The sequence below is a fragment of the Chenopodium album genome, chromosome 16 (genome assembly GCF_948465745.1).
Source record: "Chenopodium album chromosome 16, dcCheAlbu1.1, whole genome shotgun sequence".
Taxonomy (NCBI): Eukaryota; Viridiplantae; Streptophyta; class Magnoliopsida; order Caryophyllales; family Amaranthaceae; genus Chenopodium; species Chenopodium album.
In genome coordinates this window covers 50,406,829-50,420,540 of record NC_137849.1, presented here as the reverse complement: position 1 = coordinate 50,420,540, position 13,712 = coordinate 50,406,829, and positions in this window count along the sequence as shown.

Sequence of the window (13,712 nt, the reverse complement as noted above, 5' to 3'; positions counted from 1 at the left end):
TTGTCGTCAGTAGATCAGTGATCGACACATTAATAAGCTACATGTAAACTGATATTTATCATCTAATACTCAAATAGCTTCGTAAAAACTGATATGATAATCATCTTATAAATTCAAATTTTATCCAATTAATAACAACAAAAAGTTCTTTTGTATTGGTAATCATCATTTATCAATATTACCAACACCTAAATCACTTATAACAATTTTATCAGAATATGCCTTTTGAAATTAATAAAAAACGAAATAAATATGTTTCATTAATCGCAATCAACATATATATATCTTAGTCTAGATTTATTTTCTTTTTCGTTAGGATTTATTTTTCCTTATTATTTTATCTTGTTAGTGGTGGAATAATGATTTACTTTTTTTTGAAGCAAAAAAAAAAAAAAAAAAAAAAAAGAATCTATTAGGATAACATATTACTTGTATTAGGATAAACAATATAAAAATTTACTTTATTATAACATATTACTTGTATTTATCCCGTTCAAACCACGTGTTGAACTTATCAAATCATATGAATTATATTTATATTTTTTTTCTTGTCTAATTATCATAATTTAAGATATATTTTTTTTTTTTTTTTGACAAATAAGATATTCTTTTTCAAATTATTTATAAATTAAACTTATAGATTATATATGTCTTATTTCAAAGAAAATGAATCTTACCGAACATGACTATATTAGCTTTTGTTGATTATACTCAGTTAAAAAAAATAATACTTGTAAAAGTAATAGTCGAATTACATAAAAGTAGGCAAAATAAAAACCAAAAATAACACTAAGAGGATTCGAACTTGGAATTGCATACTTCGCTTGTTCCTTAAAATCCGAAACCCCCACCCCCCGCGCGGCCCCCAACAACTCCTGTGACTCCGCCCATGGTGTCATAAAACATCATGGAGTGTGGACAATAGAGTATAATACTAATAATGGTGTGAAAACGGTCAAATTTTCTCCTCCAATAATAAGCCCATAGCTGATAGGATAGCTACACAATTACGATTTACGGCTTACCACTTACGACTTTACGAGTATTATTCATAAAGAGCAACCAGTTTAGTCATAAAGGGACTTGAATATAATGATGATTTTAACCCTTTTATTCCTAATTTGAAAGTGACATCATAATGTATGTACTTTTGTAACCTCCTAGCAGGCTAGCATCCTCTATCGTTGGAAACGTCAATGTTAAAGGATACTACGTACCTTTATTAAGTAGTCAAAATTATTACTGGTATCTCTTTCCAGTCCATTTGATGAAGGACCAAAGTAGTGTATGGCCGTTTTAATAACCAAAACAAGGATAATAATACAATAAAATAACCTTTTTATTTTTTTATTTTTTTATTTTTTTTATTTTTTTTGACAATACTCAACAACAAATTATAAATGAGTATATGTCAAAATGTCAAATTACATAATCGATAATTGATACTTCGTAGCTTGTTCATTTATATCAAATTATACAATACTAAAATCTATATTGTGATTGATTTTGTGCATTATGCACAATATACATTTGGGTTGTCATGAATAGAAACTCATTTTCATTTCCTATTCTCTCATTTAAAGCTCTTCCAACTTATCAAATTAGTCTGAAACACATGAAATTTAAGTGTGCAAGGCATATACTCCCCAAATTCCTTGAACCTAGTATTTATTGTCTCGTATTTTTACTAATTAAATATATAAATTGATCTTGAGTTTCAACTAAAAAATTAAGTTAATATTTTAGGATAAGGATATACTCTAACATCCCCTTTTACACAAGAATTCCTTGGGCTTGGAAAGTGGATGCAAGCCCCACCACATTCATCGCTTAATATCTATAGATACACTCATACTCCCTCAATTTCCTAGTAATCGCAACAATTTCTTATTTGGTAAGGATCTATTATTATTTTATAATTTCTCTCTCTTACTAACACTATTTTCATATTTTTTTTTTTATTATTTTTCTTTTATACTAACTCTACTTACACTACTTTTTTCTAAAAAAAAAAAAGAAAATTATTTATCTCACTTACCAACTACAAAGTTTTTATATTATAAAAAAAACCCTTGTTTGGTCCCCTCGTATAATTTTCCTAAAACTTTGTGCACATCATAGTGTTGTGATTATTGTAAAACGGATGAAGTATATTAAAAGGCGTTTCTAAGAATGTCTATGTACCCTGAGACGGTGTCAGAACCAGAATTTTCAAGTGAGGGGGGCCAAGATCATATCTATGTATTTCGCAACTATTATTGAGTTCGTTGATTACATTTACTTTATATATACCAAAAAAAATTAAAAAAAAAAACCTACAAAATGTTAATTACAAGATTTGAACTCTTGACATTTTGTCCACTATTATATGGCAAAAACCAACTCTTCTACACTAAATTTATAACAAGTATAGTATAAGCAAAAATTTATATTCATCTTGAGCCAAGGAGGAGGCTATGGCCCACCCCAACCCCCCCCCTTTGGCTCCGCCTCTGCCCTGAGACTAGGGGGTGCTAATTGAGCGAGTCGATCACAAGCTAAGAGTTGTTTGACTAGACTCGAAAGTTTTTTTACATGTGCTCAACTTATTCTCGCTAAAGTTTCGAGCCAATAAAACTTGCTCGACTCGTGCTCGTTAAAGTTTTGAATCGAGTCGAGTAGTTCACGATATGCTCGTGAAAGTAGTTTTGACCCTTCTAAAATTATATGCCGTTTTTTTATGATTACTTTATATATTTTTCTTTAATTAATTTATTTATTATTAAAGATTTACTCTTATTATTTTGATAATTTAATTAACTCTTATTAAGCGTCAAATTTACTTAAACATGATAACTTTATTTGTAAATTTTATATGAATAAAATACATTGTCAAGTTGCTCACGAGCTTATCGAGCCGAGTTAGAGCTTATTGAGTCGAATTTTGATCGAGCTTTGACCGAGTCGAGTTCGAGTTGCTTACAAGCTGCTTAACTCAATTAGCACCCCTACATGAGACTCCTTTTATATTATGCCGAATCACATAGTCAACCTCGATCTATAAGGATAAGGAGATTCGAACACCCAACTTCTTACAATCACAAGGTTTAATCAAAGTAACAACCCGGCCTGGACTACATACGTTAAATATCATATTGTAATGATAATGTTACCCAAAAAAAAAAAAAAAAAAAAAACTTCAACCTATTTTTATAGTTATTTGATTATTATCTCAAACTAGCTTAACTCCTGTGTCATGCACAGTTTTACTAAATTTTATAATGAATTATTTGCAACAATTATGTACCAAAAAAATATAACAAAGTATATTTTTAAAGGAAATAAAATAGCTACAATTTAAATTTATATCCATGCCAAAAACGTCAAAATTATTGATGCAAAAGACTTAACAAATAAAATGAAATGAACTAAAATTAATTTATGGATTATGAGGTTTTATGCTACCCCTTAAATTATTAAAAATGAAAATTTTAGATTAGTACCCATATGATACATACATACGTAGATTTACCCTTAGCTTGGTCCCTAATTTGTTAATATACTTTGTTCAACACAATGTTTTATGCAAATTTATTTGATTTTATTTTATTTTGTGATAATTAATAACCATTTTTTTGTTTTATTTAGAGTTCTTGAGTAGTCAAGGATTTTTACATAATATATTAGTAGTATATATAAATTTTTATTAATATAACAAATTACATTTTTTTTATTGATTAGTTAAGATTATTACATTATTATAAATTTCTTAGTTGAAAATATTTTTGCACAAAAATTTGACACATGATATTATTAATATGAAGAGTAGAAAAACAAATAGTATACCGTTATACATGTTATTAAAATATTTTCTTTTTTAATTGAAATAGACTTTATTGCCAAAAATAATAAGGTTGGAGAAAAGAACAAAATGATTATAATATATAGTCATTGGCTAAAAATATTATTCCAATTATATAGTACCTCAAATATGAAAATAAAATATTATAGTTAATGAGGTTTGACCGAAAGAATAAAAAAAAAGCGGAAAAATATTTAATCAGGAGATGACACATGTCAATGATGTCATTCTTGATTCGCCTTTAGCATATATTTAATGATTAATGATAGATAGATGCTTTTACTTTGTATCCTTTTTATTTACAAATTTTAGTTTAGAAATTATTGACTATAAGCCTATAACAATGTTTCCTTTTTATGTCATACTCCCTCCATTTTTAAATACTTGCTCTATTTCTATTTTTTGCACTATTCATTTGTCCTACTTTGACTAATGTTTATGATTTATACATAAGAAAAAATATAGTCTTGTAGGTACTTGTTGGAATTATCTCAATGAATAGATTATTAATTTTCAATTGTTAGAATTTATACTTATTGATAATTAAAGATATTAGTGATCAAAGATTAGCATCGGCATGCGTGTCCAAGAGAAATAGAGCAAGTATTTAAAAACGGAGGGAGTACTCCGTATCAAATTTGCGGATTTGCCTCAATAATTAAGTCAATAAGTCCTTTTCCTTGTTCATCATTAATGAGGTCACAAGTTTAAGTAGACAATAACAATCCCAGAAACAATCATTCTTACCAGAGATAGCAAATGAAATTCCAAACACGTTTCCAACTTACTACTTCAGCTGGAAACCAGGCTCAAACGTGAAACTCCCTCTCTTTCTCTTTCTTCAAATTGCTGTCAATTCTACTTAATTTTCCGGAATTTCAGCTCATCACTCTGAGGGAGTGTTTGGTACAGGTTTTTTTAGAGGGATGGAAATAGAATCATGTTAGTGTTTCCGTTACATTGTGTTTGGTTACGGACTAAAGTAACACAAACCATTAGTAAGGGGTAACCCAATCCACCCAATTGTTTCCGCCGTAATAAGTGAGGAAAAAGATTCTCTTTCCTTCCTCTAACACAAAAAATAAAGAAAGCTCGATATTGCTTGACAAAATTGCTCGACAATTCTCTGAAAATTCCCAAAATTGTTCGACGATTCTACAAGGAAAGCTGCAATTCTCCAAATCTTGCTCCTAAATTTTCAATTTTCTACTGCAAATCTTCAGAAATTATCACAGGTTTGCTATTTCATTTCTCTCGTTCAATTTTAGGGTTCATGTAGTATCAATTTTTGCGTTTTTGGTTTGAATTTTTTACTTACGTGTTCAATTGCAATATTTGATTTAGGTTTTTGATGTTTGTTGGAGTTGAATGTTTGAATCTGATTTTGTGCATATGCGTGTTCATGTAGTATCAATATTTGATGTTTGAATTTTTTACTTGCGTATTAGGCGATTCATTTGAAATTATTTAACAAACATTAGACTATTAGAGTTTTGTATAACATGTTATTGCTGTTCGTTTGATTTCTAATGAAATTATTGATTCGTTTTCATTGTTGTTCTCTTTAGTTATTGCTGTGCCAAAATCACTTGTTTGAGTAAAACATGTCTTTGTTGCTGCTACTATTTTGCTTAATTTTGCTTGTTTCTTGACTAGTTTACTCTTCATGATCTGGTTGACAATATGTTATTTGATTAACTAGAGATTGATATAACTATTGTTTTGCCGTTTATCAGGTTCAATTGCCATTTATTTTCTGTGTTTCTTGTACAATGGATCGACTTATGCGTTCTATAAGGAAGAAAAAAACTAAAACAAATACAATTAGTAATTGTAATGGTTATTATTATGTTGATGATGTATTGGATGTGGTATATAATTTGCGTTGTTACAATAAGGGGGGTTCAAATAAAAGAAAGGAAAAGAAACAAAAAATTGTTACGGATGTTAGTATTGAGAGGGTTTTATAGGGAGAGTGATGTGAAATGCAAGAGTGAGCTTCGCGTTAATAGAAGAACTTTCAACATTATTTGTGAGATGCTTAGAGACATTGAGGGTTTGAGTGGAACAAAAAACATGTCGCTTCAAGAGATAGTAGCCATGTTTTTATACACGTTGGCTCATCATAAGAAGAATAGGTCTATTGGATAATACTTCTTTAGAAGTGGAGAAACCGTGAGCCGACAATTTCACCTTTGTCTAAGGGATTTTCTTAAGTTGCATGAAGTACTACTTTACAATCCCACACCAATATCGGATGATTGTGAAGATGAAAGGTGGAAATCCTTCAAGGGATAGGTATTTTCAAAGCCCCTAAATTTTGCTATGATTTTCTTATTTTTGCTTGTTTGTAAGTAATATTTTTTCCTATTTTTGTAGAATTGTTTAGGGGCATTAGATGGGACTTACATTAATGTAAATGTGCCTTCATAAGAACGACCAAAGTATAGAACAAGAAAAGGAACGACTGCTATAAATGTATTCGGTGTTTGTGCACCTAATATGCAATTAATTTATGTTCTTCCTGGTTGGGAAGGTTCGGCCCATGATATGTGTGTACTTCGAAATGCTCTTTCTAGACCAAACGGTTTTGGGGTACCTCGAGGTGAATGAAGGTCTTTTTTTTGTGAGTATATATGTTTTGTTAGTTTTTGTGAGGTAAGTAAAGATCTTTTTTTTTTTAAAGGTAATTATTATTTGGCTGATGCGGGGTATACGAATTGTGAGGGTTTTCTTGCTCTATATAGAGGTCAAATATACCATTTAAAAGAATGGACGGATCAACAACCCGATAGTGCCGAGGAATTCTATAACATGAAACATGCTAGAGCGTGAAATGTGATTGAGAGATGTTTTGGCCTACTTAAAGGAAGATGGAGTATACTTATAAGTCCTTCATTTTTCCCTATTCGAACTCATGGACCTATCGTGATGGCTTGTTGCTTATTGCATAATCTAATTAGAAAATTCATGCCTACGGATGATATAAAAGAAGATGAATTGAGTGAATCCGATGATGATTCCGAGAGTGATTCTGATGATGAGAGGGAATTTATTACAAGTGTTGCTACTTCAGATCATTGGACCAATTTTAGAAACACATTAGCCCAACATATGTTTAACGATTGGAGGGCAAGAGGTAGACATGGTCAATAACACAAAAAGTATGATATGCCTTATAATATATTATGTTAAGTTTTGTCTAATATGCCTTATAATCTGTTATGTATGATATGTTCTATTATAATCAGCCTTGTAATTTGTTCTGTTCAGTTCTAATATGCCTTTTAATCAGCAATTTTTTCAGATGGAGGCTAGTCAAGCTAAGGGTGAGGCAAACAATCGAGGCAGAGGTAAAAATAAAAGGTATTGGACGTATGAAGAAGATGCGGTTCTAATAAGATATTTGCATGAGTTGAGTTGCGATCCGAAGTGGAAGTGTGAAAATGGGTTTAAGAATGGTTACATGAATAAGTTGGAAGAGATGATCAATGGTGTACTTCCTAATTGCCTTGAGAGCGGTTCCCCACATTGAGTCGAGGATCAAGCATTGGTCGGAGAAATATAGTGCATTGGCGAAAATGTTATCCACCTCAGGATTTGGATGGGATGCTGAGAAGAAGATTCTACAAGTAGATAAGTCGGTGTTCGACGGATGGGTAAAGGTATGAACTGCAATTTTTTTTATTCTGTTCTGATGCAATTTTTTGTTCTGTCCTCTGCTTTTGTATTATCTGCTCCTGTAGTGAAATTATTCTCTACTTTGAATCTGTCCTCTGCTTTTGTATTAGGCTATTTTGTTGAATTAAACTTGTGGGAACTGAACTATAAGATACAAATGTTTCATGTTTTGCTGTACTTTTATTTTTCCAAAAGTCTGTGCTTAACTTAGTCATACTGATCCACTTTTGGTTGATAATTGTGTGAAATTATAAGAAGGAAGAAAAGGTGACATTTGTTTTAAGTGGAAAGGTCCTGATGTTTTGTGTTATGGTCTTGGAAAATAACATGTTACCTGCTTCTGGATTAACTTGGAAGCAATTGAGTGGTCTACGGATATCTGCTTCTGGATTTAACAATAAACAATGTAAGTGAAAGCTGAGGCTTTGTAGACATTGTGGTTGCAATGACTTATGCTTGCAAAGCTGGTTTTAAGATGTGTTGGTCGAGACTTGATACTCAATTTGTAACACCCCCAAATCTCCCTCTACGGAAATATTAGTATGTAACACCCTAGAAATTCCTTTCTTTTAAATTACCTATTTTGCCCTATTTAAAACTTTAAATAGGAATATCTAAGACATTACCGCCACCGTGAAAACGGCTAAGGCAACTATCAAAGACACACAGCGGAAGACTAATTTCAAAACCTTTCAAAACAAGTCAACTTGAAAAAGTCAATTGACAAAAAATAAAGTCAAACCAAAGTCAAACGAAGTAAAATAAAATCAACCTACAACTTGGAACCACTATAGGCCCTTATTAAAACCAAAACTGAACTCAAAACTCTTTTCGTTAGTCACGCATAATAATCAAGTCATAAATAAATAAAGCAATAAACACATTATATACTTATAGAAACTAGCATGATTCGCTCTTCACTCATGACCATTCATGAAAATGGTTCATCACCCGAAAAGCTTATCTCTACCTATTTCCACTACTCTCCATTAAAAATGGGTCATCATAGGCCATAATAAAGACAAGGCCAATAACACACAAAACACACAATCAGCAAAGCTGAGTACATAAGCGTAATTAACACACTAGCATACAATTTCCTATCAACACACGACTTACCTTGTTGCACCTGTTTTTCAAGTATACAACATTCAATAAAAGTTCTCACTAGATACTAAATATTTTATTTGGCGTTGATTACGCATCGAACGGGTTTCCCACTAACCTCCCTCAATAAATTGAGATTACTGACACGGGAGCTAGCCGTGCCAGCATCAAAAACCACTCGTAAGTGGCGGAATTCCTGCGCATAATAATAATAAAAGGAATGTACAGCGTCCTGTATTCCAGTAAAAGTTATGGTTAAATATAAAACCCCATAACTCCCCCCCATATGTTCATACTCAAGGTATATACGTTCCAAGAGTTTTGGTGTGTAATCTCTTTCACTTTACGTTATTTACCGATTATTAAACTTGGTGATGACTCTCAAACCATAATCATTCAATCAACAATAATTATTCAAACAATCAAATATATCAATTTAAATTAGTGACCACATAATATTTAATGTTGAACCCTTTTTAATTCTACCTCGGTGCCAATGACACCTTAAACGCATAAAGCGCCACAAATCCTATCCCTCGGTGTTAAAAACACCTTAAGTGCACTAAGGCACCAACTTACAATTCATTCCTCGTGTACATGGACATTTATATAGCTCTTTCCTCATGCTTATAGCATCAATAAAAATTATATGAACCATAATAAAATTCCTTTTCAATATTCCAAACCAAATTAAACATTTAGTTTAATTAAACATGCTCTCTATCATGCCATAAATAAATATGTGGTTTATAAATAATATTCCAAGCTATTATTTTCCATTCAATAATCCATCACAAATAAATCATGCTTCATAATCCAATCACCAATAACATTCAAATCATAATTTCCATTCCAAACCTAGCATGATATTACTTGTAATCAATCAAACACATTTAGCATGCTACTACATCAACATAATTATACTAAGTACGCGAACGTACCTCAAATAAGCCCTTAAAATAGCCGATTACACTACAACAATTCCCGAATCAAGTCTCCTACATAAAGGGACAATAATACTATATTAATTCTCCTTGTATACACAATTTTCAGCAACTTAAATTTACTTTAGACTACTTAAAAAAAAATCTGAAAATTATTTTAAAACCCCTAATTAAACTCCTTTTTAATGGGTAATCACACCCTTTCATTAAAATCACAATTATACTACTTTAAATAAAATTTCCAGCATTTTAAACTAATCAAAAACCCTTTAAAACTCAAGGATAAAATTTAATGCATAAAAAAAACTTCGTTTAAAATCAAAAACTGCCCGAAAATCATATTTAGAGGATGAATTTGGCCACGAGAGGGTGGTGCATACTACCGAAGGTAGTAATTCTTTCTTAAAAGTTTGTTTTCACATGGAAAACACTACTTTTTTTTTGTCAAAATCGGATGAGTTCAGAACCTAATCGGGATTAAAACGGGATTAATATTAACGAATGAAAATCTAAAAATTAAAACACGAATTTACGTGTTCAAAATATTCTGGAATTAAGTTAAACTAATCAGTAGTTATAATACCAAAATTTCAAACATCATTACTATAAAAGCCCTAAATCAATTGTTCGTAAAAACCCTAAAATCGTGATTTTCAATAATTAAAAACTCTAGGTTATAAAATTTACAAAATCTGAAAATTATGACATTTATAAAATCTGAAATTATAAAATTTAATCATTAAAATACAATTTGATACTAATTAAATTAATTTCAAACAATAAAATCAAAACCCATAAATCAATAATTATAATTACACAAATTAATAAAACAAAGGAGAAAATAAGACTAACCTTTTTGTGTGGGAAATTTTTGGGGATTCATGGTGTATTTATAGAGTAGAAAGTGTAGGGTTAAATTTGGGCTTATAAAGATGTGGGCTTAAGTTATGGGTTTTAGAATGGGTTATTCCAATAAGAGTATGTAGGAATAATTTACATTGCCCAATAATTAATAAAAGTTTGGCCCAAAATATATTTTACTTTTATAAAACCTTATATTTAAAATACTTTAACCCTTTAAAATATTTAATTAAAATACTTGAGCCCTTAACAATACATTTTATTAATACTTAAATACTTTATAAAAATACATAAAAATACGGGGGATTACATAGTATAATACATATAATTATACCGTAGAGATAGACTTAGGCGTATTACCGCCGCGTGATTACGCAAGGCTACTCAACTTACTAAATAAAACAATACTTTGCAGCGAAAACTTCAAAACTCTTCTTTATTAATAATAACTATAATAGAAACCAATGTCACGAGTACTCAAATTAAATACAAGACCAAAACTCCTAATTTAGATGAAACCAAATCCCGGGACTCCAATGCATCAATTTATTCACTCCACCTGAAATAACACTGCTTACCATTACGGTAAACAGACCGAACCAAAACAAATAAGAAATACGGGTTAGCAAAATATGCTAAGTACGGTAAGTGTAAGATAATTAAACTCAATTTATTTGCAAACATGCTTTTGAAATCAATTCCAATAGTTAATCCAACAATTCCAAACTCATGATTCAAAACCAATTCTTAATATTCCAATATCAATAATCAATAAAACCAATACCAATTATTTTAAAACCAATTCCTCATATTAAAAACCAATTCCTCAATAATAAACCAATTAAACAAATTCCTCTCCCAAGTGTGCACACCCCCCAAGCTAGTCTCCTTATGTTACAAGGCTATTCTTGAGGAAAGACCCGGTCATACAAAGTTCAAGGTCTTATCAATAAACCAAATCCACATAGTGGGATTACTAACATGCTTATAAAGTATTAATAATAAAAATATAATTCAATGATTCAATAAATCCTCTTTTAAATCCAATAATTCCAATTAATTCAAACTCCTTTATTAAATTCAACATGCTTTCAATATCAAACCTTTTTAAAACATGAATAATAATTTTAATTATTTAAAACATGATATAAAATCAATACTCCAATTTATTTATCAAAACCAATTTATTTAAACATACTTTTATTTCATCATCATAATTTAATTCAATTTAATTCAATCATCACAAGAAATCATTCAAACATGTTTATTCAAACCAATCTTTTTCAAGGTATCTAACCACCTAACATACCTTGATTCTTGCTTAGCCAAAAACACCTCAAAAGAACCCTCAAGTAGCTTGATCAAAAACACCCTACAAATAAATATAACCTTAATCAATATAAACAAATAATCACAATAATTAAATTAAAAACCCCGCAACTATATGTACATGAATCTTTTAAATTAATTTTCATAAACATCATTAAAAATCTAATTTTATATAATTAAAACTACTCATAATAATTTTTATAAATACCCCATAATAATAATAATAATAATAATAATAATTGAAGAAGAGAAGAGAAGAAGAAAAGATAAGAAACCAAGGAAAAGAGAAGAATTGGATTTTCATTGGAAAGAATAGGCAGAACTTGCAGAGGCTATAACTCCTTTGATATAACTTCGAATTGGGTGATTTTTGAGCCTAACCTCAAGGATTTTTCGAGAGAAACAATATTCTGTGAAACAGCAATACTTCAAAAACTGACCAGAAGTGCCTGAAAATTGGCTTCAAAGATAAACGGGATGATTTGTGTAAAAAGAGGAGAAGAAAAGAAGAGAATCAGTGTGAGGTTTGATCATGAATTAAAGGGGTATTTATAGGCTAACATGTGTATGAATTATGGTAGGAAAATGTAGGAAGAATTATGGTAAGTAGGGTTTAAGGGATTACTTGGAGAAGTGAGTAAAGATTTAAGGAAAGTTTTGATATTAAAGAGATTGTGTATAATTGAATATGGAAAGCATGTATGTCATGAAAAATATTAAGGAAATTGGAATTACTTGGGGAATAATTAAGAAGAATGAATGGAAAGAAAATATGATGATTGGATATTAAAAAGATGGAGAATTAGAATTAAGGAAAATAGGAGATTTTGGGAGATAATTAAAAATATAATTTTACGAATTAAATTACCCCAAAATATTTCATGAGGGCCGAAAATATGGAGCTTACCATTGCTCTAATTTTCGGATTCCTCTAGATATATTTAGGAATATTTTGCTCGGTTTTTAAGGAATAAAATAATTGTATAAATAATATAGAATAATAATTAAATAATTAATTAATTAAATACCAATTATTTACCAATAAATAACCAAGAAAAATCAGATTTTCCATACATGGAAAATCCGAAAATCCTAGCTAGTTATTAGGTAATTTCGGCCATAATAATTAATTAATTAAAAAGATTATTTTGCTTTAATTAAAATATCCGAAATATGTAAATAATCCGGTTTTTTAAAATATGATAAATGGATAATAAATCTTATCCAAAATAATAATTTGTTTTTAAAATACTTTTGGCGCCAAAATTCAAATATCATTTTGGCTCCAAGATTTAAATAGTAAGTTGAATTACTAAAATACCCTTTTTAAGAAAATAATAATTAATTAGGAAAATATGTATAAAAATACGGGGTATTACACAATTGCTTCCAAGTTAATTACTGCTTAGTTGTGACAAGCACCTCAAGACTATGGTCTTATCATGTTCTGTAAGAATATTTGTAGTCATTTTGCGCTCCTGCTAGATCTGCACTGTTACTGTATATATCTTGGTATTATTCTACAAAGGGCATAATTTCTGGCAATTAGGCATGAATTTGAAAATAAGCAGGAGGCATTGTATTTATTGCATAGCAAGAGATTTGGACTAGGAAAGGAAAGAAGATCTGTACATTGCAGAATTGAAATTGCTTATTTATCTTTTGCCCCCCTTTTGCTGCTACCTTGCTGCTTCCCCCTTCCCTTCTGCTATTCCCCTGCCGTTGCCCCTCTCCTTTCTGTTGCTTCCCTACTGCTGCCCCTCTCCGTTTGTTGCAGAAAAAGTTCTTTATTAAAGTTCCATGTAGCCTACAACATTATTATTCCCTTTGTTATATCAGTGGTCTGACTTGCTGATTAATAATAATATAATAGTTTTAACAGCAAGTAGCTTAATATTCATCAATGAGTGCACACTACACTGTCTTAGCAAGAGTATATATTTGGAATT